The following is a 26544-nucleotide window of genomic DNA, read 5'->3' on the forward strand; positions in this document are numbered from 1 at the left end:
CACAGCACCGGCCCCTCAGATGCTCTTAAGGTGCCTCCCTCAGATTGTGTTAGTAGCCAGGAGACAATGGTAAATACCCAGAGGAGAAACTGGACAACACCCTGACCAGGTGATCAAAACTTAACATCATGTCCAGGGGGCACATGGACACCTAGTGCCTATGGATGTAACGTCCTAAAAAGAACACAGTTTTACTCATGCATGCACCAGCTGGGAATGGAACCTAAACACGAGGCAGCATCAGACAAGTCCCAAAAAACATTCTATTTTTTAAAAAGGGGAGGAGGCCGGCGCCGCGGCTCACTAGGCTAATCCTCCGCCTAGCGGCGCCGGCACACCGGGTTCTAGTCCCGGTCGGGGTGCCGGATTCTGTCCCGGTTGCCCCTCTTCCAGGCCAGCCCTCTGCTGTGGCCAGGGAGTGCAGTGGAGGATGGCCCAGGTGCTTGGGCCCTGCACCCATGGGAGACCAGGAAAAGCACCTGGCTCCTGGCTCCTGCCATCGGATCAGGGCGGTGCACCGGCCGCAGCGCGCCGGCTGCGGCGGCCATTGGAGGGTGAACCAACGGCAAAGGAAGACCTTTCTCTCTGTCTCTCTCTCTCACTGTCCACTCTGCCTGTCAAAAAAAAAAAAAAAAAAAAAGGGGGAGGAGAGGGGGGAAACTTGTATTTGTCAAATATGTCAACATCTCAAAACACAAAGATGGCCAGCGCCGCGGCTCAATAGGCTAATCCTCCACCTGTGGTGCTGGCACCCCGGGTTCTAGTCCAAGTTGGGGCATCGGATTCTGTCCCGGTTGCCCCTCTTCCAAGCCAGCTCTCTGCTGTGGCCAGGGAGTGCAGTGCAGGATGGCCCAAGTGCTTGGGCCCTGCACCGCATGGGAGACCAGGAGAAGCACCTGGCTCCTGGCTTCGGATCAGCGCAGTGTGCGCTGGCCTTAGTGCGCCGGCTGCGGCAGCCATTGGAGGGTGAACCAACGGCAAAAAGGAAGACCTTTCTCTCTCTCACTGTCCACTCTGCCTGTCAAAAAATAAAATAAAATAATAATAATAAAAAAAAAAACACAAAGACAGGTTAGGAACTATTCTAGATTAAAGGTGACTAAAGAGACAAGACAACTGACTGGACTGCATTGTGTGACCCTTTGTACTGGAGGAGAGAAAACATTCCAAAGGACATTGGGTCAACCGACAAAACTGGAAAACAACCAGCAGATTAGATAACGTATCGTATCCATGTTCAACTCACTCAAGGTTATGTAAAAGAATACCCGTATCCTTGTGAAATCTACACTGAAATATTTAGAGATAAAGGGCCACACTGTAGGCAACTGTTACGGGTTGAATATGATTTGTCTCCTAGGGAAACTTGTTGAAATTTAATCCCTATTATGAGATATTAAGAGGTGGCACCATGGGCCGGCACTGTGGTGTAGCAGGTAGAGCTGCCTGCCACCTGCAGCGCCGGCATCCCATATGGGCGCTGGTTTGAGTCCGACTGCTCCACTTCTGATCCAGCTCTGTGTTATGGCCTGGGAAAGCAGCAGAAGATGGCCCAGGTCCTTGGGCCACTGCACCCCTGTGGAAGCCCTAGACGAGGGTCCTAGTTCCTGGTTTCGGTCTGGCTCAGCCCTGGCCATTGTGGCCATTTGAGAAGTGACCCAGGGGATGGAAGATCTCTCTCTCTCTCTCTCTCTCTCTCTCTGCCTCTGCCTCTCTGTAACTCTGCCTTTCAAATAAATAAATAAATCTTAAAAAAGAAAAAAAAAAAAAAAAAGACGTGGGACCAGGTGAGACCTTTAAGAGGTGATCAGGGCTCTGTCCTCATGAGTAGATTAATGGATTAATCCATTCATGTGACTGATAGGTTAATGAGTTAAGGATTATCTGTAGAGTGAGTCAGCTACAAAAGCCAGACACCCTGTCTCTTGCCGTGGGAAACCCTGGGCCATCTTAGGACTCTGCCTGCAAAAAGCCACCACCAGATGCAATCCCTCAACCCTGGACCAGGACCATGAGCCAAAATATGCCTTTCTTTAAAACTTCCCCTGGGGGCTGGCTCTGTGTAGTAGGTTAAGCTCTGCCTGCGGCGCCAGCTTCCCACATGGGCCCCTGCACCCTCATGGGAGACCCAGAAGAAGCTCCTGGCTCCTGGCTTCCAAATGGCCCAGCTCCAGCCATTGCAGCCATTTGGAGAGTGAACCAACGGAAGGAAGACCTTTCTCCCTGTCTCTCCCTCTCTATAACTCTGTAACATACATTTTAAAAAGAATCTTTAAAACATTCACCTTAATTAATTTTATTTATTTATTTATTTTATTTGACAGGTAGAGTTATAGTGAGAGAGAAAGAGACAGAGAGAAAGGTCTTCCCTCCGTTGGTTCACTCCCCAAATGGCCACTACGGCTGGCGCTGTGCCAATCCAAAGCCAGAAGCCAGGTGCTTCTTCCTGGTCTCCCACGTGGGTGCAGGACCCAAGCACTTGGGCCATCCTCCACTGCCTTCCCGGGCCACAGCAGAGAGCTGGACTGAAAGAGGAGCAACCAGGACTAGAACCTGGCGCCCATATGGAATGCCGGCGCCACAGGTGGATTAACCAAGTGAGCCATGGCACCGGCCCAAAACATTCACCTTAAAAAAAAAAAAAAAACTTACCCAGGCTGTAGTATTGTGCTATCAGCAACAAAAAACAGAATAAGACAGACGCTTGCTCTTAAATGGCTCAGAAAAACAATTATCCAGAAAGAGAGGGGAGAGAACACAAAAGGCAAAGCAAATGGGGCAAACGTTAACACCTGGTGCACCTGGATGCCGAGCACGAGAAAGTGCTGTGTATTCTGTAAGTGTGAAGTCACTTGCAAATAAAAAGTTCCAAGGAAAAAACCAGAAGACAGGGAGAAACTCTTGGGCCTATTCCTGTATGTAGTTAGCATATTCTGGAGACGTCCTGGCACCTCTTTTGTTCACCAGCCCATAATAAGGAGTCAGGCTTACATGATATTTCATTCACATAAATAAATAAATAAATAAATAAATAAATAGGTGAACACTGCCTGGCCTTGGCCGGGGGAGGGGGACGGGGGGCCCACATTCCTCGTTCCTGCCTTCTGAAATGTTGTGCAGGATTTCTAGAGGGAGGGGCCTCACGTCCAATTCCTCATCACCATCTCTTCTCAAAGTAGACCTGCACACAGGTACAGCCCCCCTGTCCCAGGTTCACTGTCTTAGGTATATGTGGCCACTCTAAATAACACAAAGGGATGAGTGTTTGGCCTACTTGTTAAGACACTGGTTAAGAACCCGCATTCCAGCCTGCACCACGGCTCACTAGGCTAATCCTCTGCCTGTGGCGCTGACACACCGGGTTCTAGTCCCGGTCGGGGCGCCAGATTCTGTCCTGGTTGCTCCTCTTCCAGGCCAGCTCTCTGCTGTGGCCCGGGAGTGCAGTGGAGGATGGCCCAAGTGCTTGGGCCCTGCACCCCATGGGAGACCAGGAGAAGCACCTGGCTGCTGGCTTTGGATCAGCACAGTTCGCTGGCTGCAGTGGCCATTGGAGGGTGAACCAATGGTAAAAGGAAGACCTTTCTCTCTCTCTCTCTCTCTCTCACTGTCCTGTCAAAAAAAAAAAAAAACCCCACATTCCAAATCAGAGTGCCTGGGCCCCAGTCGCAGCTCTGCTCCTGATTCCAGCTTCCTGCTCATGCGCACCCCAGGAAACAGCAGGTGAGGTCCCTGCCACACATCTGGGAGATCCTGATGGAGCCCCTAGGTTCTGGTTTCCCCTGGCTCAGCCCCAGCTGTTGGGTACATTTGAAGAGTGAGCCAGCAGATGAAAGATCTTTGTCTGATTCTGTCTCTCACTCTTTTTCGAATAAATAAAAACATTTGATTGCATTCCTAGCCCCTGGCTTCAACCAGCCCAGCCCTGGCCATTGGAGGCATGTGGAGAGTGAACCAGTACATGGAAGCTCTCTCTGTGTCTGTCTCTGTACCTCTCTGCCTCTCTGCTCCTTTATAAGTAAAATAAATACATAAATTGTTATATAAAATTGAATTAATTTTTGTCTTTTTGTATTAATTTTTAAAATGTATGTAATTGACAGAAAATCAGTACAAGGGTACTTCCAAAACTTTGCAGAAAACTAGAGTTAAAGAATAAGGTTTTATTTTGGGGACAGCACTGTGGCACAGTGGATTAAGCCACTGCCTGCAACGCTGGCATCCCATATGTGTGCCAGAGTCCCAGCTGTTCCACTTCTCATTCAGCTCCCTGCTAATGCACCTAGGAAAGCAGAGAGGATGGCCCAAGTGCTTGGGCTCCTGCCATCCATGTGGGAGACCCAGATGAAGCTCCTGGCTCCTGACTTGGCCTGGCCCAGCCCTGGCTGTTGTGGCCATTTGGAGAGTGAGCCAATGAATGGAACTTTCTCTCTCTCTCACTCTCCCCTCCCCCATCTCTGTAATTCTGCCTTTCAAATAATTTTTTAAAAGATAAGTTTATGTTGATGCAAAAATTTTGTCTATGCATAGTTTCTTCCTCATACACATTTTCCATAAACATTTTGAAGACCCTTTGTATTTAATTTCAGTATTTTTTTGAAAAAATATGCATACCTTGTGCAGTGACTAAGTCTATATAGTAAACATAAGCATTACCTCACGTAGTTGTCATTTTTGTGATATCCAGCCTCTTGGCATTTTTTGAGACTACAGTATTTAACAGCAGTCACCAGGTTGTACTTATTCCTACCTTCATGAAACTTCCTATCCTTCAACCGACATCCCCTCAAGCCACCCCTGCACCTGGTAACCACCAGAATTCCACTCTAGCTCCATGCGATCAACTTTCTTAGACTCTACGTGAGACCTGAGTCATGTGACAGATTGAGTCATGGGAGTCATTTAACATCTGACATAGCTCCACATGAGTGAGATTATGTGGCATTTGTTTGCCCGTGCCTGGCTTCACTTATAATCTCCAAATCTATCCTTGTCACAATGGCAAAGATTTCCTTCTTTCGTGTAGCTTAATAGCATTCCATTGTGTATATGCTCATATACCGCATTTTATTTCTCTTATCTCCAATCATGTTTTTGGTTTTTTTAAAAGATTTATTTATTTTATTTAAGAGGCAGAGATACAGACAGAGGGAGAGACAGAGAGAAAGAGGGAGAGAGAGAGAGAGAGGTCTTCCATCCGTTTGTACACTCCCCAAATGGTCGTAACGGCTGGATCTGAGCCAATCCAAAGCCAGGAGCTTCTTCCGGGTCTCCCACACTGGTGCAGGGGCTCAAGGACTTAGACCATCTTCTGCTGCTTTACAAGCAGAGAGTTGGATCAGAAGAGGAGCAGCCGGGACTCGAACCGGCACCCATATGAGATGCTACACCACAAGTGCCGGCCTCCAGTTATCTGTTAATGGACATTTATGTTTAGCCAATACTTTGGCTACTGTGTATAATGCTGCAATAAACAAAGGGGTGCTTCATTTATTTTTACTTATGCAACCCTAATACTGTCAGTGCTGAGGGCACCCACAGGTCTTCCTCCAGCCCAGATGGTAAATATACAGGCTGCAATCCTAAATGCTAACAAGCACTGAGCAGTCAACCCACAATAGAGAAGGCTACTGAGACATAGAGTCGGTGAAGAGTTGTTCAGACACGCTGGGTGCTTCCTGGGTGGCAGACAGAGGGAGGAGTGGAAGGCGACACCTGACTTCAGGCGTGGGCAAGGCGGTGCACTCCTTGAGAGAAGAGGATACAGGAAGAGACATGAGCCGGGGACCCAGCATGAGCTGCACCTTGATGCTCAAATTCTGCAGTGTTCACAGGACATGGGCAAGGCAGCTCCGGGCTGGAGATGGGCTTGGGACCCCAGCGGGGGGATCACTGTCGCAGAAGAGCACGCCGGTGACACTGTAGGAGGTGACACCTGGGGCTCGCAGAAGCTGAGGTGCTGTTTTTTGTTTTTAAAGATTTATTTTATTTTACTTGAAAGAGTTACACAGAGAGAGAAGGAGAGGCAGAAAGAGAGAGAGAGAGAGAGGTCCTCCATCCGCTGGTTCAGTCCCCAGATGGCTACAACGGCCAGAGCTGCGCCGATCCGAAACCAGGAGCCAGGAGCTTCTTCCGGGTCTCCCACGTGGGTGCAGGGGCCCAAGGACTTGGGCCATCTTCCACTGCCTTCCCAGGCCACAGCAGAGAGCTGGATCGGAAGTGGAGCAGCTAGCTCTTAAACCGGCGCCCATATGGGATGCTGGCACTATAGACGGTGGCTTTACCTGTTATGCCACAGTGCCGGCCCCCTAGGTGCTGTTAAACCAACTCCCTGCTACTGCGGCTGGGAAGGCAGTAGAAGACGGCCCAGGTGCTTGGGCCCCTGCCACCCATATAGGAGACCTGGATGGAGTTCCAGGTTCCTGGCCACAGTCTGGCCCAGCCCCAGCCAATGGAAGATATTCTCTCTCTCTCTCTGTCACTCTGCCTCTTAAAAATAAATCTTTTCTAAAAATACTGAGATACTATAGGGCAGGCCAAAAGCACAGGCATCCCAGGTCCTGGCCCCGGGCCCTTCTGTCAGTGTGTGGCAGGGGTAGGGGTTGATGGAAGGAGGCAGGCTTATCAGCACCCTGATGGGTGGGCAGCGCTTCAAGCACCTAGAGGTGGGACCTGGAATCCCCCACAGTCTGCAATTCCCACACATGCCACAAACGAACTTTCTGTGTGACATTAGAATGTTCCAGTGGACTTTACAAAGGTGAAAAGCCCACTTGTAATTATGCATGCCTATAACTCAACTTTCTTTCTGAAATAAGCACAGGGGATTTTGCATGGTTTTAACACTGGCTGAATTTTCCAGGAAGCTCATTAGCATGCAAATTGAGGGGACACAGTACTTTATGTTTTTTGACACTTTACCAAGAACGGTCCAGGATTTTTGGAAAATCCTGTCGGCACCCGGAGTACTTCTCTGGGTATTGGAGCCACACAACACAATTGTAGCTTGCAGACCTTTGTGGAGATTACATCCTCTGTAGTGCTGTGTTCAAACGTCTGACTGCATGCTTCCATCTTTTGTGTGGCCATGGACAAGCAAATGCCTAATAGAACATAGGATGTTGAGCCAGCACTGTGGCATGGTGGGTTAAGCCATTGCCTGTGACACCAGCATCCCCTACGGGTGCTGGTTCATGTCCTGGCTGCTCCACTTTGATCCAGCTCCCTGCTAATGCGCCTGAGAAGACAGTGGAAAATGGCTCAAGTGCTAGGTGTCCCTGCCACCCATACGGGAGAACCAGATAGAGTTCCAAGCTCCTAGCTTCAGCCTGCCCCAGCCCCAGCCATTACAGTCACTTGGGGAATGAATCAGTGGATGGAAGATGTCTCTCTCCTCTCTCTCTCTCTCTCGCTCTCTCTCTCTCTCCCCTACTCTCTCTGTAACTCTGCTTTTCAAATAAATAAGTATGTCTTAAAAAATACAAGGGGGCTGACACTGTGTCGTAGCAGATTAAAGCTGCCACCTGTGATGCCAGCATCTCATATGGGTGCCAGTTCCATTCCCAGCTACTCCACTTCCAATCCAGCTCTCTGCTGTGGCCTGGGAAAGCAGTAGAAGATGGCCCAAGTCCTTGGGCCCCTGCACCCACGTGGGAGACCTGGAAGAAGCTCCTGGCTCCTGGTTTCAGCCCAGCCCAGCCCAGCCCTGGCTGTTGTGGCCATGTGGGTAGTAACAGTGGATGGAAGACCTCTCTCTCTCTCTCTCTCTCTCTCTAACTTTTTCAAAATAAATAAATCTTTAATTAAAAAAAGATAGTATATTATTACTAACTTTTTATTTCTTTTTCAGATTACAGTTGAGGCACTATATTGCCTTTAAACATTTCATGTATACAGAGAGGTCATATTTTCTATGAATTTTATTCAGAGTGAGTAGCAGGCATTACAAAAACACAGCCAATAAAGGGGAGTTACCACTGCAGATCGTGTGCCCCCGGAAGCAAGGGGGCGATGTCAAAGGCAGGGGTGGGCAGACGCGGGGTGGCTTAAAGGGATCAGTCCTGGAGAAGGAAGCTCGGGCTTCTGTCCTGATACTGACATGAAACTCCCTGATGACGGGAGCACAAGGGGTCAACCCACAGGGCTTAGGAATAGTATTCCATGGGGCACGATGCGAAATTTCGTTGCCCCGATTAATTCCTATCAGATTGTATCTCATCTTTTCCCAGCTTAAAGACGATGGGCAGAAGCCCACAAATCATCTTGGGGCCAGGGAACTATGGCTCCACGTCTGCGGGCAGAGGTGTGTTCAGACAAGCCCACGCAACAGGTGCCAGGCGTGGTCGGGGGAACATCGTCCTTAATGGAGGAGGAGATGAGTAGACAGCATCTAGGAGGATGCTTGAGGGTATTTATGGAAACTGTTGTGTCAGAGACAGGAAGTGAGGATCTCGGGGGATTGCAATAGGTTAAAGCAGCGAGGCCGCAGCTACTACGGCTCAGACTCCGTGCAGCCGGTTATTTAATGGCGGGGAGAAGCTGCTCGAAGTTCCCACAGGGAAGGCCATCACTGCTAAATGGGGACGAAGGCCGGCACCACAGGTTCTAGTCCCGGTCGGGGTGCCGGATTCTGTCCCAGTTGCTCCTCTTCCAGGCCAGCTCTCTGCTATGGCCCAGGAAGGCAGTGGAGGATGGCCCAAGTGCTTGGGCCCTGCACCTGCATGGGAGACCAGGAGAAGCACCTGGCTCCTGGCTTCGGATCGGCGCAGCACGCTGGCCACAATGCACTGGCCGTAGCGGCCAGTTTGGGGGTGAACTAAGGGAAAGGAAGCCCTCTCTCTCTCTCTCTCTAATTCTGCCTGTCCAAAAAAAAACCAGCACCCACTAGGATGGCAGATGGCAGCCTAACCCACTGTGCCACAGTGCCAGCAATTTTTAAACGTTGATTTATTTATGTTAAACAACTTGAAAAACAGAGCGAGAGCAAGTGAGCGAGAGCGAGAGAGAGAGGGAGATCTTCCATCTGGTCATTCACTCCTCATATGCCCCCAACAGCCAGGGGTGGGCCAGGCCAAAGCCAGGAGCCTGGAATTCCATCAGGGTCCCCTTGTGGGTGGCACAGATTCAAGCTCTTGAGACGTCAGCTGCTGCCTCCCAGGATGCATTAGTAGGAAGTTGAAGCAGAGGAGCCAGGACTCCAACTGGCATGCTGGTATGGGATGTGGGTGTCCCAAGAGGCCACTTAACCTACTGCACCATAATGCCTTAAATTTGCCTTTGTAGGCTGGCGCCGTGGCTCACTAGGCTAATCCTCGGCCTTGCGGTGCCGGCACACCGGGTTCTAGTCCCGCTCGGGGCGCCGGATTCTGTCCCGGTTGTCCCTCTTCCAGGCCAGCTCTCTGCTGTGGCCCGGGAAGGCAGTGGAGGATGGCCCAGGTGCTTGGGCCCTGCACCCCATGGGAGACCAGGAGAAGCACCTGGCTCCTGCCATCAGATCGGCGCGCTGCGCCAGCCGCAGCGGCCATTGGAGGGTGAACCAACAGTAAAAGGAAGACCTTTCTCTCTGTCTCTCTCACTGTCCACTCTGCCTGTCAAAAAAAAAAAAATTGCCTTTGCAAACCTAAAACATTGGATGGCAGCAACTGCAGGGATTAAGGAACAAACTGACTCTCCAATGAGTAGCTGCATTTCCCAGACAGAAATATGAGGATATATCAAATAGTGTGTAGAAAAACAGAATTAAAAGTATGAGCTGACTTCAAAATAGTTTTTTTTTTTCCATAATCTATGTGTTTTATGGGGAATGGGGCTTTGACCTCATGGCTAAGCTGCAAGGTGGGACACCGGGCATATTGGAGTACCTGGGTTTGATTCCCAAGTCCATTCCCATTTCTAGTTTCCTGCTACTGTACACCCTGGGAGGCAGCTGGTGAGGGCTCAAGTACTGGGATCCCTGCCACCACGTGGGAGACCTGGATTGAATTCCCAGCTCCCAGCCGTAGCAGACATCTGGGGAGTGAACTAGCAGGTCAAAGTGTTCTCCCTGTGTCTCTGAAATAAATAAGAAGTTTTTAAAAATGTGTGTTGCATGGATTCCATTTTTTTTTTTTGCACCAAAGCAATCTTGTATGTTGAATTCCATTTCCTATGAACTTACTGAAATGTCTTCACTAAGAAAACAAGGCTCAGTTGGCCTCCTAAGAACCAGATATAGAAAATGCCTCCAGGAGCCAGGCTTAGCCGCTCTTTGTGAGCTGCTAATTCAGCTGAGGTGAGAGGATTACAGAGACTCCTCTGTGTTAAACCAAAATGCCAACCTCCAGCAAGCTCCCCCCACCCTGAGGGCATCCCCGCCCGGCTCAGAGCCTCTGCTGTGGTTGGAAGAGGAAGAGCATTCCTGGTTCAGGAGTCCTGAAGGCACTGATCCCCAGGCAAGGATCAGGGTGAGGGAGCACACGCACCTGCTCGGGTACCAGAAATTTAGAAATCAAGATAAATGAGATCTTCATGCAATCAAATCTTAGGAAAAAAAAAAAAACCCTAATTGGTAACACAGCTGAACACAGAAGTTGTGTTGGAACCAGGCTCAGGACTGGGGGAGGGGCCAAAGAGGCGGGGACCCGTGTGGAGGTGCCATGTCTGAAGAGCCCAAAGACCAGCCCACCCTGGTGCCAAGGGCGCCTCTGTTGAGAAATGCCATACGGCACCACAGTCCCTCACCCGAAACCCTTGCAACTGGGAATGGTGTTTGATTTTTGTAAAGACCATGTAGCACACACATTGTCACTTATGTGACCCCACAGCAGAGACTGCCTGGGGACACTCATTCACCCTCCGCATTGGGGGACTCCGCCACCCTGCTCGAATCTTTCTGATCTTAATTTTTGATTAGCCTGTAATAACTACATACTTCTGGGGTACAGGGTGAGCCGGCACCACAGGCAATCAGACTGATTCACCTTTCCATTTCCTGATCACTTCAGTAAGTTTGGAACCTGTTGCTTTCACTCCAGTTAAAGAAAAGCTGTCTTTGGTTTCAGGACGTACCAGATTGCAAAACAGCAGATCAAGATCTGTGGCCCTCCGGAAAGTTACAGTGGGTTTCGCAGCAGACTTGACCTCACACGTTTGTCATAAACTAGTGCTGAAAAGACAACAGCCAAGTCCTGACTGGTCATCTACCAGATGCCGTCTCCAGAAGTCGGTCAAGGTCAAGAGCCGACTTCACGCAGTATTTCCCACCTGTAAAACACCTCGCGTTATTAAATATTTCCTGTGAGTAAAAGCTGGTGCAAACTGTCCTGGCACGGACTAAAACACACAAGAGAATGTTCCAGACGTCAGGTCAGTGGGGACAATCAAGTAACATAAAATTATACAATATCATAGACGGAAAGGATTTAACCCACATCCACTTTAAGGATGATGAAAACAAGATTCAGAGAGGCCAAGGGGCTTGGAACATTAGCAACAGGCAGTTAGTGGCGTGGAGAGACCAGGATCTGCCCTCGCTAACTGCCCATTACTTAAGCCATGTAATAATTGCAACATAGTGATGAAATGACCGGCGCATTAAGAGGTCCCAGCAGAACCGGCTCTGGTCAGATACACCTTTGCAGCAGAGTGGGCTCTGACTTTAGAGAGAGGGTGGCACTCAAGCAGACGAGGGCCTCCAAGGCAGTGGGCTGGGACAAGATGAGACAGGAGGGCATGTGCACGGCTCGTCAGCCTGTGCTTTGGTGAAGGCCAGAGGAGGAAGTGAAGGAGGGGAGGGGAGTGCAGTCTGGAAATGCAAGTAAAGAAAGGGCAATGCACGGAGAGCCTGAAGAATCCACAGTGGAGCTGACCTCCTAAGGAGTTTCCCACCTTCACGACTGGACACGGCTGCCCACCAGCCTTGTGCGAAGCAGCACAGCATAGTGCTTTAAAAGGGCCCACTCTTCTAGGCCGGCGCCGTGGCTCACTAGGCTAATCCTCCGCCTAGCGGCGCCAGCACACCGGGTTCTAGTCCCGGTCCGGGCGCCGGATTCTGTCCCGGTTGCCCCTCTTCCAGGCCAGCCCTCTGCTATGGCCCGGGAGTGCAGTGGAGGATGGCCGGTGCTTGGGCCCTGCGCCCCATGGGAGACCAGGAAAAGCACCTGGCTCCTGGCTCCTGCCATCGGATCAGCGCGGTGCGCCGGCCGCAGCGCGCCGGCCGCAGCGCGCCGGCCGCGGTGGCCATTGGAGGGTGAACCAACAGCAAAGGAAGACCTTTCTCTCTGTCTCTCTCACTGTCCACTCTGCCTGTCAAAAAAAAAAAAAAAAAGGGGGCCCACTCTTCTAAAAACTGACGGAGTTTGTGAACTCAAGAGGCTTCCATAGCCTTGGCAGCTCATGTCAAGAGCCTCGGGTGATTACTGACGTCATAAATAAGAGTGCCAATGGTTAGAGCAACAACAGGAGTCACTGTGCACTTACTCCCCATGCTGGACCTCTGTCCTTAATGAGTTGCACTATGAGAATTAACGGTAAAACTAGTTTCAAACAGTACTTTATACTGTGTGTGTCTGTGTGGGTGCAAATAGTTGAAATTTCTCTTTAGTAAAGAGTTGATCTGTGTATATAAAGTCAACTAAAAATGAACCTTTTTTTTTTTTTTTTGACAGGCAGAGTGGACAGTGAGAGAGAGAGACAGAGGGAAAGGTCTTCCTTTTCCGTTGGTTCACCCCCTAATGGCCACTGCTGCTGGCGCACTGTGGCCTACGCACCGCGCTGATCCGAAGCCAGGAGCCAGGTGCTTCTCCTGGTCTCTCATGGGGTGCAGGGCCCAAGCACTTGGGCCATCCTCCACTGCCCTCACGGGCCACAGCAGAGAGCTGGCCTGGAAGAGGGGCAACCGGGACAGAATCCGGCGCCCCGACCGGGACTAGAACCCGGTGTGCCAGCGCTGAAGGTGGAAGATTAGCCTAGTGAGCCGGGGCACCGGCCCTAAAAATGAATCTTAATGGAAAATGGAATGGGAGAGGGAGTGGGAGGTGGGATGGGAGTGGGGGTGGCAGGGCGGGTATGGGAGGAAGAAACACTATATCCCTAAAAGCTGTACACATGAAAATCTGTATTCATTAAATAAAAACCTTCAAAAAAATAAAATAAGCTGGCGCCGTGGCTCAGTAGGCTAATCCTCCACCTAGCGGCACCGGCACACTGGGTTCTAGTCCCGGTCGGGGCGCCAGATTCTGTCCTGGTTGCCCCTCTTCCAGGCCAGCTCTGCTGTGGCCAGGGAGTGCAGTGGAGGATGGCCCAAGTGCTTGGGCCCTGCACCCCATGGGAGACCAGGATAAGTACCTGGCTCCTGCCTTCGGATCGGCGCAGTGCGCCGGCCGCAGCCACCGGCTGCAGCGGCCATTGCAGGGTGAACCAATGGCAAAAGGAAGACCTTTCTCTCTGTCTGTCTCTCTCACTGTCCACTCTGCCTGTCAAAAAAAATTAATAAAATAAAATGGCCCACTCCCAGGTCAGACTCCTTCCCTTTGAACACCGGCTCTCTGATGCCAGCCTTGTGACCCTGGACAAGGTGAATAAGCTCTCTCTGCCTGTTTGCTCATTTGTAAAATAGAGAAGGGGCTGGCACTGTGGCATAGCAGCTTGCAGTGCCAGCATCCCATATGAGCACCGGTTCAAGTCCCGACTGCTCCTCTTCCGATCCAGCTCTCTGCTATGGCTTGGGAAAGCAATAGAAGATGGCCCAAGTCCTTGGGCCCCTGTACCTGCATGAGAGACCCAGAAGAAGCTCCTGGCTCGTGGCTTCAGATCGGCACAGCTCCAGCCGTTGCGGCCAATTTGGAAGTGAACCAGCAGATGGAAGACCTCTCTCTCTCTCTTTCTGCCTCTCCTCTCTCTGTGTAACTCTGCTTTCAAATAAATAAATAAATCTTAAAAAAAAAAAAAAAACACAGAGATAATACAACTACCTCCCTATGAGGATTAAGTGAGGGAGCACATTTACTAAAATCAGTACTTGGCATGACAAGTACTCCATAAGCGTTACTTGTTGTCCATAACCTTTTCATTGTATTGATTTATCTTATTTATTTGAAGGACAGAGAGGCAGAGACAGACACAGATAAAGATCTATCCACTGGTTCATTCCTCAAATGCCTGCAACAGCCAGGGCTGAGCCAAGCTGAAGCCAGGAGCCAGGAACTCAATCCGGGGATCCCATGTGGGTGGCAGGGGCCCAAGTACTTCACGCAGGTTTATGCATCAGCAGGAAGCCAGAAGAGGAAGGAAAGCCAGGACTCCAACCAGCCACTCTGCTAGCGATGTCTCAGACACTGTGCCCAAGGCCCACCCCAGCCTTCTTATTTAAGTGAGCTTTTACTTAGTTAAATATATCCTAGAGCCTTATCCTAAACAATATATTCATGAAACCATGGCCTTATTGTGGCAGGTATGGTTTTGAGAATATTCATATAGAAGATGATAAATCGAAAGCCTGACTAAGACACTGAACTAGAACAGATACAATACTCGCAATTGTTGGGGCCGGCACCGTGGCACAGTAGGTTAATCCTCCACCTGCAGCACTGGCATTCCATATGGGCACCAGTTCTAGTCCTGGCTGCTCCTCTTCCAATCCGGCTCTCTGCTGTGGTCCGGGAGTGCAGTGAAGGATGGCCCAGGTCCTTGGGCCCCTGCACTCACATGGGAGACCAGGAAGAATCACCTGGCTCCTGGCTTCGGATCGGCGCAGCTCTGGCCGTTGCAGTCATCTGGGGAGTGAACCAATGGATGGAAGACCTTCCTCTCTGTCTCTACCTCTCACTGTCTGTAACTCTACCTCTCAAATAAAAAAAAAAAAATGCTCGCAAGTGTGATGGGGACAAGGACACACATGTCCAAGAGACCATGAGAGAAGCCCTCCCCCTGGCTGAGACATTGAAGGGCTGGAATGTACCCGCTGCGGGAGCATCTCTGGGGGAATCTGGGATTGTTGGAGGAAGGAGGCGTTCCCCCTATCCTATGGGACACCAGCCTTCAGGGCAAGCTGATGCGAGGGCTTCAACAAGACTCCCCAGGAAACAGAGTGCATTGGCTCTAACCACCACCTTGACTCCCCAAAGACAACACACAGGCTGGCCACCTGCTGTCAGGGAAGCCCAGGGAGCAGCTCCGTGGGGGTCGGCCTGCATGTCCAGGGACACTGCACCAAAGGAAGTGTGAGTGTTTCCTTAATGACAGCCAACTACAAAAGAGGGCCGGCACAAGGTCAGAACATGTCTTGTCCTACAGGGCCACCTGGACAGACAGAAGCACCTTAGCCAAAGGAGACAGGAAGTGCAGTGCTGGATCTAAGGCTGAGAAAGAAGCTAATATCTAGAATAAAGCAGGATTTGCTGTTTTCAAGACGACTGGAAGCGAGACATCATAGCATGGGGGGGGGGGTTCTCTGAGAAACCCAGCAGCAAGTACCTGCCAGGCCCAGAGAGCTGGAGGCCACTGGGCAGCAGTGCTGGCTCGAGGGTCCTACCCAGGCCCTCTCAGCCCAGTGACAAAGGAACAGATGTAGTAATCACCAAAATGAGACTGGGTCTGTGTCTTAAAGTGGCCTTAAGATTTTCTTATGCCTATGACTGACCAAGTTTTCATCCCGGGGCTAGGAAAGAACTAATCCCACTGAATAAACACAGAAGGACAGTGGGAGGCCAAATTCAGTTGCTTTGTGAGTACATCCCAGTGAGTCATGTTTCTTCAAAAGCACTTGCAACACAGCTATTCAAATGAAATGTCTATTGGGCTAAGCCTCCGCCTGTAGCACCAGCATCCCATATAGGCGCCGGTTCGAGTCCCAGATGCTCCCCTTCTGATCCAGCTCCCTGCTGATGGCCTGGGAAGACAGTAGAAGATGGCCCAAGTGCTTGGGCCCCTGCACTCACACGGGAAACCTGGAAAAGAAGCTCCTGGCTTCGGATCAGCCCAGCTCCAGGTGTTGTGGCCATTTCAGGAGTAAACCAGCAGACAGAAGACCTCTCTCTCTGTCTCTTCCTCTCTCTGTAACTCTACCTTTCAGATAAATAAATAAAAATCTAAAAAAAAAAAGTCTGTGCCCGTACCAACTAAAATTGTCTTTCTCACCACCACCACCACCCAGCCCATGGAATGGTAACAGCCATAGAAATGAGTGGTGTAGGACCATAGGAGCTAGGGAAAAAGTGCAGAAACAGGGACAGACAGGGGACTCAGCATCTAAAACTCAGGGGTAAGACCCCATTGCTCAGTGTAGGAGACAAAAACCGACACTAGTCACTAGCAATGGCAAATAACCTTCACCAAGTATTTGCTCCTTAACTTTGAAAATGATGAAATGAAAACAGAAGATGTGGCAATGAACGAGAGAACCCCAGGTCCTTAGACAGAGCTTTGTTAAAGGGAATTCAAGATAGCCCACATCCTTGGGGCTGGCATTGTGGCATGGTGGGTCAAGCCGCCGCTTCGACACCTGCATTCCATACTGGAACACTGGATGGAGTCCAGTGCGGCAATCCTCTAATTTGCTGGGAGACAGCAGGCAGCGGGTGGCCCGAGTACTTGGGTCTCTGCCACCCACATGGAAGACCCAGATGGAGCTCCTGGCTCCTGGTTTTGGCCTGGCCCAGCATCTGGGGAGTGAAGCAGTAGATGGAAAGTCATTCTCTCTCTCTCTCTCTCTCTCTCTCTCTCTCTCTCTCTAAATATGTGTGTGTGTGTGTGTGTGTGTGTATGTGTCTCCCTGTCCTCTGTCACTCTGCCTTTCAAATAAATAAATCTTAAAAGAAAAAAAATCTCAATTCCACGAACAAAGCAGCCAGGACTTGAGTTCCTGTGCTGAGCTGACCTGACGGTTTGGTCTTGCCCTTCTAAGTGGCACTAAGGCAGCAGAGGGGCCATGTTCCCACCAGCACAGAGTCACCCGGAAGGCATCAGCTGAGTTCCCAAGCCCTGGAGACCCACGGCACAAGCTTATCACTGCCTTCACCTGGGGCTTCTCCCCCCAGAAACTTCAGATGAAAGGTGGAAGTGTTGGATTGTTGTTTTTTTAAGTTCATGTATTTATTTATTTACTTGAAAGAGTGACAGAGAGAAAAGGAGAGACAGAAGAGATCATTCATCTACTGGTTCACTTTCCAAATGCCTATGACAGCCAGGGCTGGCCCAGGCTGAAGCCAGGAGTCTAGGACTCCATCCGGGTCTCCCACATGGGTAGCAGGGACCCAAGTAGTTGCACCATCACCTGCTGCCTTCCCAGGCATGAAAGTTAGCAGGAAAGCGAAGGTGGGACTTAATCTCAGGCCTTCTGGTTGTTCTAAGTGGTAGCTTAACCACCATGCCACAGTACCTGCTTGTTGGCATTAAAATGAAATAGGGGGTGATGGGTGTTCGGAACAGCAGTTAAGACTCTGCTTGGGGCCGGCGCCACAGCTCACTTGGCTAGTCCTCTACCTGCGGCACAGGCACCCCGGGTTCTAGTCCTGGTTGGAGCTCTGGATTCTGTCCTGGTTGCTCCTCTTCCAGTCCAGCTCTCTGCTGTGGCCTGGAAAGGCAGTGGAGGATGGCTCAAGTGCTTGGGCCCTGCACCTGCATTGGAGACCAGGCGGAAGCACCTGGTTCCTGACTTCGGATCGGCGCAGTGCACCGGCCGCAGCATGCTGGCTGTAGCAGCCATTTTGGGGGTGAACCAACGGAAGGAAGACCTTTCTCTCTGTCTCTCTCACTGTCTGACTCTGCCTGTAAAAAAAAAAAAAAAAAACAAAACTCTGCTTGGAACACCTGCATCCCACAGCAGGGTGCCTGGGTTCCAGTCTCGGCTCTGCTACTGATTCCAACTTCCGGCTAATGTACGCCATGGGAGATAGCAGCCAATGGCTTCAGTAGTTATGTCCCTGCCACCCATGTGGGAGACCTGGATTGAGTTCTCAGCTCCTGGCTTCAGGCCTGGTCCAGCCTGGCTGTTGCAGGCATTTGCGGAGGGAACCAGCAAATGGAAGATCTCTTTCTGTCTCTCTGCCTTGCAAATAAAATCACAATTAAAAAAAAAAAGAATCTGCATTTCCATCTCCCCCTTTTTTTTAAGATTTATTTTTTATTTAAAAGTCAGTGTTACACAGAGAGAAAAGTAGAGGCAAAGAGGGAGGTCTTCCATCCGCTGGTTCACTCCCCAGCTGGCTGCAAAGGCCAGAGCTGTGTCGATCTGAAGTCAGGAGCCAGAAGCTTCTTCAGGATCTCCTACGAGGGTGCAGGGGCCCAGCACCCATATGGGACGCCAGCACTGTAGGCGGCAGCTTTACCCACTACGCCACAGTACTGGCCCCTTCCATCTCCCTTTACCAGAAGTGCTTAATCCATATCACTTTTCCTTCTTACACTCCTGGGGAGCTTTCAAAAAGCTCATAGAGGGGCCGTGCTGTGGCATGGTGGGTAAAGCTGCCACCTGCAGTGCCAGCATCCCATGAGGGTGCCAGTTTGAGTCCTGGCTGTTCCACTTCCGACCCAGCTCTCTGCTATGGCCTGGGAAAGCAGTGGAAGATGGCCCAACTCCTTGGGCTCCTGCACCCACATGGGAGACCCAGAGGAAGTTTCTGGCTCTTGACTTTGGATCCATACAGCTCAGGCCATTGCAGCCACCTGGGGAGTGAACCAGCAGATGGAAGACCTCTCTCTCTCTCTCTCTCTCTCTCTCTCTCTCCATCTGTCTCTCTGTAACTCTGATTTTCAAATAAATAAATTTTTTTAAAAAGCTCATGAAAAATGTGTATTGTGCAAAAACACATTCCAAAATGTAGATTTCAAAATTTGGGGAACCAAAATAAGCTTTTTTAAAATTTCCATCTTTCCATGAGCATTTTTTTCTTTTGGAAGAACAAGAGAGAGATATCTTTGGGGAGTGTGAACACTGCTGGTTCACTCCCCAAATGTCTGCAACAGCCAGGGCTGAGCCAGCCCAAAGCCAGCACCCCAGAACCCCATCTGAGTCTCACAGGTGGGTGGCAGGGACCCAAGTACTTGAGCCATCACCTGTGTGTTGCAGACGCACATGGGCAGGAAGCTGGATGGTAGAAGAGGCAGAACTCTTCCCAGACAACTCCAATGTGGCAGCAGCTTAATCCACTGCACCACAATGTCCACCTCATCCTCAAAGCATCCCAACCAACACTCCCTCCACTTTTACCCTTTCCCCAGCATTTGCTCCATCGCCCAACCCAAGGCTGTAGAACAGACTCAGATGGATCTCAGTTTAAATTCCAGTTTGGACACTTAACAAGCGGTATGATATAGGCCATCATGGCAAGTCATACGCAGTCTCAGTTTTTCCAGCCGTAAAATGGGGGTAATTAATAGGAGCTATTTCATTGCTGTGAGAAAAAGCAACCATATGAGAAGTGCTTAGCCCAGTGGCTGGTACATAGAAGTTCCTGGTAATGGCGGCTGTCACTGATGTCAGCTGAAGTTTCCTTTGTGACAAGAAGTCTCAGAGGCCTGAAATGGGCTGTCCAAGGTCACACCAGTAAACAAGGCAGGAAGAGATCCCAGATTTCCTGATTCTTTAAGTCTTTGCCAACCATCAGTTGCCACACAAATGACATCATTGCCCAGTGACCTAGAAATCTGGGTATCTGATCACATCCAAGGAGCCAGGAGCTTCTTCCGGGTTTCCCATGTGGGTGCAGGGGCCCAAGGACTTGGGCCATCTTCTACTACTTTCCCAGGCCATAGCAGAGAGCTGGATCAGAAGTGGAGCAGCCGGGACTCAACCTGGCACCTATATGGGATTCCAGCACTGAAGGTGGCGGCATTACCACTGTGCCACAGCGCCAGCCCTACCAGCTGATGATTTAAAAATGTTCATCATCTGCCTGAAACTGCAGCTTTATGGTATCTACAGGGGCCAGCACTGTAGTGTAGCAGGTTAAGCTGCCACCTGCAGTACCGGCATCCCACGTGGGCACCCATTCTAAGTCCCAGCTGCTCCACTTCCAACCCAGCTCCCTGCTGGTGCACCTGGGAAAGCAATGGAGGATGGCCCAAGTCCTTGGGCTCCTGCACCCTCAACAGGGACCTGAAGGAGGCTCCTGGCCCAGCCCCAGCCATTGCAGCCATCTGGGGAGTGAAGCAGCAAATGGAAAGTCTCTCTCTCTGCCTTTCAAATACATAAAAAATACATCTTTAAACAAACAAGGTATCTACAGGTTAGTATCAGGAGGTCATCCCATGATTATGCTAACAACAGCACAACAAGGGGTCTGGAGGAAGGTCATGAAAATGTATATTATGAAAAAACTATGCCTAGATTTCAAATGTTATGCACCAAAATAAAATTATCTTTTACTTCTGTTTTTTATGAACTTTGTGAAGTACCCTTGTATAAAAAATTTGGGACCGCATTTGTCTTAACACGGTCAACTAAAGTGAGACCAAAGCCCTGGTTGCTTTACTCCTGGCTTTGGAGAGACTTTTTGATCAGGAACAAGGGGGAGGTTGCTCCTAAGCACTAGGCAATCTAACACGGTCTTGCCAAGGACAGCATGAAAAAGGACATGGGGAGGGGCTGGCATCTGAAAGGAGCACGGTTCGAGTCCCGGCTGCTCCACTTCCAATCCAGCTCCCTGATAACGCACCTGGGAGAGCAGCAGAAGATGGCCCAAGTGCTTGGGTCCCTGCACCCATGTGGGAGACCTAGAAGAAGCTCCTGGATTCTGGCTTCAGTCTGGCCCAGCCTCGGCTATTGTGGCCATTTGAGGAGTGAACCAGCAGATGCAAGAACTCGCTTGCGCGCTCTCTCTCTCTCTCTCTCTCTCTCGTCCTCTCTCTGTCACTCTGCCTTTCAAATAAGTAAAAAAGAAAGCATATTTTAAAAAATAAATAAAAAAGGACATGGAGGTTGCCAGGGGGTTAACAGCAGTTCCCTGAGAGTGCTTCAAATTATGGCAGTTACTGTCTACAAGGTGGGCTCCTGGCTGTCCCGGGCCTGCCCCTCTGCTGACTCAGGAAGCAATGAAACCGTGGAGCGCCAGGAAGCACGTTTTCTCTGGAAGCATGAATCGCCCCTCTGAAGTTCAGAAAAGAATCCTCTCTTTGTGGCTGTACAGTCTCCTTCTTGGCTGGCATCCCTAACTCCTCGGGGCTGGTGTCAAGGCCCTACTAAGACGCACAGTGAGTGACCTTTCCGAGAGGAGTCACGGACCACTCCAGAAGCTCAGAGGACAGGGGTGCCCCTTGAAAATGGAAACAGTGAATGACTGAACCAGCTAGAAGGCCTTCGTCCTCCAAGGCCAAGTGTGAAAGCGGCCGGAAACAGATAGTCTAGTACGTTCTGAACGTGGGAAGAACAGTGTGTTCTGGAAAGAAAAAGAGTGGCAGAGAGCGCTCTCGCCGATGAAGTCCTCTTATCTGTTCAGGCTCCACACACTGGCTGGCAGGATCGGCAGGATGAAGCAGTAACCCGAGGACACAAGACCTGCCCATGCAGCCTGCTGTCCCTCATTTCAAAGATGGCACCTCTTCTGCAACACCAGCCGTAAGGGGAGCCAAGAGCCCCAAAAGGCCCCTATTCTCCCTGGGAGGCAGCAGAGTTATGGACCACGGAAGGGACCTGGGTGCTCAGAAATGGAGATTGGCAATGACTGGTTGCTCTTGAGGTTGCCAGACCGGACTACGACCTACCCCAGAGCAGAAACACCAGCACCAGGAGAGGATGAGGAGCTGCCCTTCAGCACTGTCCTCCCAAGGAGCGGGGGCCAACATCTCACTGTGGCGTCAGCCCCACTAAGTGTACACCCAGGGGAACTGGTTTAAAACGGACATGGAATTCAGCTCCTTGGCGGAGGAGGGCAGGCGTCGCCATCTGCAGCCTGATGGAGGGAGCCCTGGGAAGGGGCAGGGCCTCCTGCGCATCCTGGGACCGTGATGGATGACTTCCTCAGCCCCGCCTGTGTGTGTAAAACCCACCTTTTCCCCACTCCAGCCCGGCAGCAGGGAGCAGCCCACAGCTCAGAGTCTGAGGCCAATGTGCATCTTGAACCAAGCACTCAGGTGTCTGAATTCTACCAACGCATCTTTATGTCACAGTGAACAAGTGTGACCCTCCAATTAGGGTACGTGACTCTAAATACTCTTAGATCCCAGGAAAGGAAAACTTCCTGAACACATGCATTCACCCACAGCACAGCTAACGTGTAACTCTCAGTGTGACTCAGTTTCCCTCAAGGGGCGCGCATCGTGGTGCAGCAGGTTAAGCGACTGCTTCAGATACCACAGCCCACACCAGCATCGCCAGCTGGAGCCCTCACTGCTCGGCTGCTTGTCCAGCTTCCTGCTACTGCATCCTGGGAGGCCACAGGTGTGGCTCAAGTGCAGAGGGCCCCTGCCACCCAGTGGGAGACAAGGGTGGAGTATGGCCCGACCCAGCCCTGGTGGTTGTGAGCATTTGGGGAGTGAACTGGCAGATGGAAGATAACCTCTCTCTCTCTCTCTTTCAAGTAGATGAAAGTATATAAGTAAACATTAAAAAAAAAAAAAGAAAGAAAAAAGCAGGGAGGGGGCCAGAATAAGCAATCATGCCACTTCCTCCAAAGTCAGCCTACATCTCCCTTTTCAGACACAAAGGCTCTGAGTCCTGAGAAGCTCTAAGGGGCAGGGAACCCAGCCAAAGGCTGCCTTGAACTTCAAAACTCTTCCAACACCCCCTCCTCGGACAGGTACTGCCTAAAGGACGGACGGGAGCTGAGGTTTTGCCAAGTCATAAATGATCCACACCTTACAAGGAACGATCCTGAGATTAAACAATACTACTGCTAATAAAACACTACCCACCTTGTGTGTGACTGGGTGCGGGGAGGGGTGGTGTGAATCGATATTTGTGTTCACGCTGGCAGTGGGAGAGTCAGCCGTCCCTTCCCTCCCCTCAAGGACAGCCAGATCTGATAGGGCTGCTGGGCAGGACCACGCTGCTTCACTGGACTGTCCCTCCCCAGCGCTCTCCTTTAGCAACACTGCAGACCCTGCTCCGGGCTCCGAGGGTGACTGTCACTGACGCCCAGCTGGACAACCATCTGCCAGATAAACCCCCGCCAGGAAGGAGCTCCAAGATGTCCCAGAGAGCAGAGAGAAACACATGGCTGCCTACGGGCTGTAGCAGGGCTCCTCTACACTTCTAAAGCCAACACCAGAGCTTCCCTATCTCAAAAGCTGTAATTTAGCCCCTTGCAGTAAAATGACACCCTTCCCTTGAAAAAACAATACGTAAATCTGATACAACTGAAAGCAACAGTTTAGTGCTCACTCACTCACGTAAGATCTTTCCGCCAAGGACCCAAGGCTCTTAAATCACTTTATAAATGCAAAAAATTCATGCCTCATCATTTTCAAAGAGGGGGTCGGGGAGTTATGGGGTTCTCCATCATCGCACTGTCAGAACCTGTAGGGTACAGCCAGTCCGCAGAAAAGCCCACTCTCTCATCGCTGCAGGAGTGGGGGGCAGGCCTCCAGCACCTGGCCTGACTTTAGCCACGATTTCCAGGGCCACAGATCTCACTCAGCTCAGGGGACACCGCCTTCACCTGCTACGTGTTTCTGGTCCTGAAACCTCCCTGGAGCCTGTCCTTTCAAGTTGCCAAAGTCAACATTAATCAGCTCCTCATTCCCTCCAAGGACCAGCTCCCCCCACCGGCCTCCCCATCTTTCCAGTTGCTATCTCTGTCTCCAAACTCAAAGCTTCATTTCAGCCCACCCTCTCGTGTCTCTAGAGCAAGGTGTCCTGGCAGGCTCGCCCTCAGTCTCTACTCATTAGCTCACTCTTGGGAGCAGACAGGAGAGACACGGGGTAGTCCAGAGCCTGACTCCAGAGGCACACAGATGAATCTAAGTTTCCTACCAGGATAAACCTGAACTCCGAAGGGCTTCCTGCCCCATGATGGGGACCACTGGTCACAGGCAAGCCAGCCTGGAGCGGGCGGCACCTGCAACCTGGAGACATGGGGTCAGGGATTGGGGACCTGGGTCCTAGCTCTTGGTTTTCTTGCAAGAAAGACCCTGAAGCAGTCCCAGGCAGGCCACTGAGCTCTGGTCTGGGCTCCTCTTCCTAGTACAGCAGGGCCTCTGTGTGACCCGGCTCATTGGTTACTAGGGTGGTGAGAACACAGAATTAGTGAGCGCAGTCCCCAGGGGGGCGCTGGCAGACGCCCTCCCTGGGGTCCTGCTCTTATCCTCTGGGAAGAACCTTGAAGCAGCATCTGACCTGCACCCAGGCGCTGCACCTCGGGCAACCTAACATATCCCCCCAAGGAGACCCTGGAGAGAGAAAGGAGCCACAGTTAGCCTCAGCCGAGGAGCGAAGGGGGTCGGCCTCTGGCTGGGCACGCACGGAGGGGAAGGAAGACACCTGGGAAAGCCGCCAGAGCCTGCGTCCTTGCTAGGAGCAGGGCTGTAATGCTCTCCATCCCAGCCCTCCAGCGCCCGGCGAGGGCAGGTGGAGAGTGGCAGCCCGGGGGCTGAGCCAGCCCTGGCATGGACCTGGGCAGAACAGGACGCCCAGGTGCGCAGTCCCCCAGCTTCGCCAACCTCCGCCGCAGAAGGCAGCAGGGTCATTTTGAAGGCGCCCCCTCCCCTTCCGCAAAGTCCTCAGCCTCAAACTCAGCAGGGGCCGGGCTCCCAGCGCCAAGCCCTGGCTCCCCAGTTCCACCCAGACGGGCGCCCTCCTCCGTCCTCCCGAGGAAGCCTGCGGGGTGCTCTTCGCCGGGGGAAGAGGTGTCCACCCTCCGCGGCCGGCGATCCCCGGCTTTGGCCCCTTCCCCCTCGTCTCGCCCCGACACCCCTTTGTTTCAGGCCGGGAAAGTTGCCAGCGTGCACCCCCTTCCCCAACACGCCCCCCTGGGCGCCCATCCCCCGCAGGGAAGCCAGCCTCGGGCGCACCAAATCATCTGCAGCTCGCTCTCGGGCCCGGGGCAGCCGCTTCGAAACCGAAAGCAAAGAGAGGAAGCGAAATCCGGCAGTGCCCCCAGCCCGGGCGCCCGGTCTTCCCCATCACTGCCCCCATCGCCCGCGCCCCCCGGCGCTCGGCGCTGCCCGGCCGGCGCGGCCACCTCTCCAGGCGGCCGGCGGAAAGGCCTCTCTTTCCCTCTCTCTGCGGGCATCGAGGACACCTACCGGTGCGGGGTCGGGGCGGCGGGCAGGGGCAGGGGCAGGGCAGGGCCGGCCGCCCGCCGGGCGCAGGTGCCGCCAGGAGCGCCGTCTCCCCGGCAGGCTCCGCTCCTCCTCCCGCGCCGGGACTCGGGGCGCTCTCCTGCGCCGCCTGCTCCCCGCCCCCACGCCCGGCGCTCCGGCTCCCCCCGCGCCGACTTGCGGGCCGCGCGTCCCCCCCACCCCCCACCCCGAGCCGCCTGGCCCTCGGCGCCGCGCCTAGTCCCGCAGCGCTCGCCGGCGCGGGGGCCGGGGGGCTGCAGCCGCCGCGGCTCGGGAGCAACGGAGCCCCTCGCTGCGGCGGCGGCGGCACTCACCCATAGTACGGATGCGGTGCAAACTGCACATGCTCGTGTCTGACAGGCGCTCTGCCCCCGGCCCGGCTTAACTCCTTGCTCACCCGCCGGCGCCGACCTGGCCGCTTCCTGCAGCAGGGGGCGCCTGCAGCGCAGGTGGGGCTGTGATGCAGGGCTCCCCGCCACCCCGCCTGCATTTAAGGTGTCCGCAGGGCGAGGGGGCACCTCCCAGCTCGCAGGAGTCGCTGGGACCGCGTGTATAGCATCCACTGTGGGTGTCCCGCAGGCCTGGGCTCCCTGAGAACCACCCGTGCCCTGGTGTTGCAGGCCCACTGTGCGCCGGCCTCGTGAAACAGCCGTGCAAGGTCTTTTGTTTTTTATGATCCCCATCTCCAAGATGGAGAAACTGAGGCCTATGAAAGTGGAGGAATTTGCCTATGGCGAGGGCTGAGTCTCCAACGTCCACGATTTCATGTGTGCCGCCAAGATAAACGGAATGTGTTCCTTATGAGGTCAGTCTGCATTCCTGTATTGGGAGGTGAATATAATGGCTGTCATCCTGCAAGCCTGCGGATTCCATGATATGAATGTGGGAAATACCATGCAGGAATACCCTGCGGAAAGGATGGGCTGGGGTGGAAACGAAATCCCCATTCCCACGCAGAGCCTGGGTCCTGGCGCTGGCCGCCTCGGCCGAGAAGAAAGGACATTCTATTTATGCATTTATTTTAGATCTATCTATCTATCTATCTATCTATCTGTTTATCTATTTATTTGACAGCAGAGTTAGAGAGAGAGAGAGAGAGAGAGAGATCTTGCATCCATTGGTTCACTCCCAAATGGCCACAATGGCTGACGCTGGGCCTGGCCAAAGCCAGGATTCTGGAATTCCATCCAGGTCTCCTACGGGGGTGGCAGGAGCCCAAGTACTCAGGCCATTTTCCTCTGCCTTCCCAGGCACGTTGGCAGGGAGCTGGCTTGGAAGTGGAGGAGCCCGCACTCAAACCAGCACTCATACATGGGATGTGTTGCAGGGAGTGGCTTAAGCCACTGTGCCACAGCA

At 52.2% G+C, this 26544-nt stretch overlaps 1 protein-coding gene across 20 annotated transcripts in view; it reads right to left on the reverse strand.

The window, feature by feature from the left end:
• The window catches only part of TMEM229B (transmembrane protein 229B), a 57997-nt gene extending 32340 nt beyond the window's left edge, over positions 1-25657 (reverse strand). For 15 of the 20 annotated variants that reach the window (XR_007916881.3, XR_007916880.3, XM_051839741.3 and 12 more), the window contains exon 1: positions 25153-25316. The gene's annotated coding sequence lies outside the window, so the exon portion shown is untranslated. Of the gene's footprint in view, positions 1-11043; positions 11178-25152; positions 25374-25502 lie in introns of those variants that run through there. The other 5 variants (XM_070065127.2, XM_070065126.2, XM_051839730.3 and 2 more) reach the window with 3 other exon arrangements.
• Between the last annotated feature and the right edge of the window lie 887 nt (positions 25658-26544).

This window comes from Oryctolagus cuniculus, chromosome 20 (genome assembly GCF_051225735.1).
Source record: "Oryctolagus cuniculus isolate XC-2025 breed Fujian yellow rabbit chromosome 20, ASM5122573v1, whole genome shotgun sequence".
NCBI classification, from domain to species: Eukaryota; Metazoa; Chordata; class Mammalia; order Lagomorpha; family Leporidae; genus Oryctolagus; species Oryctolagus cuniculus.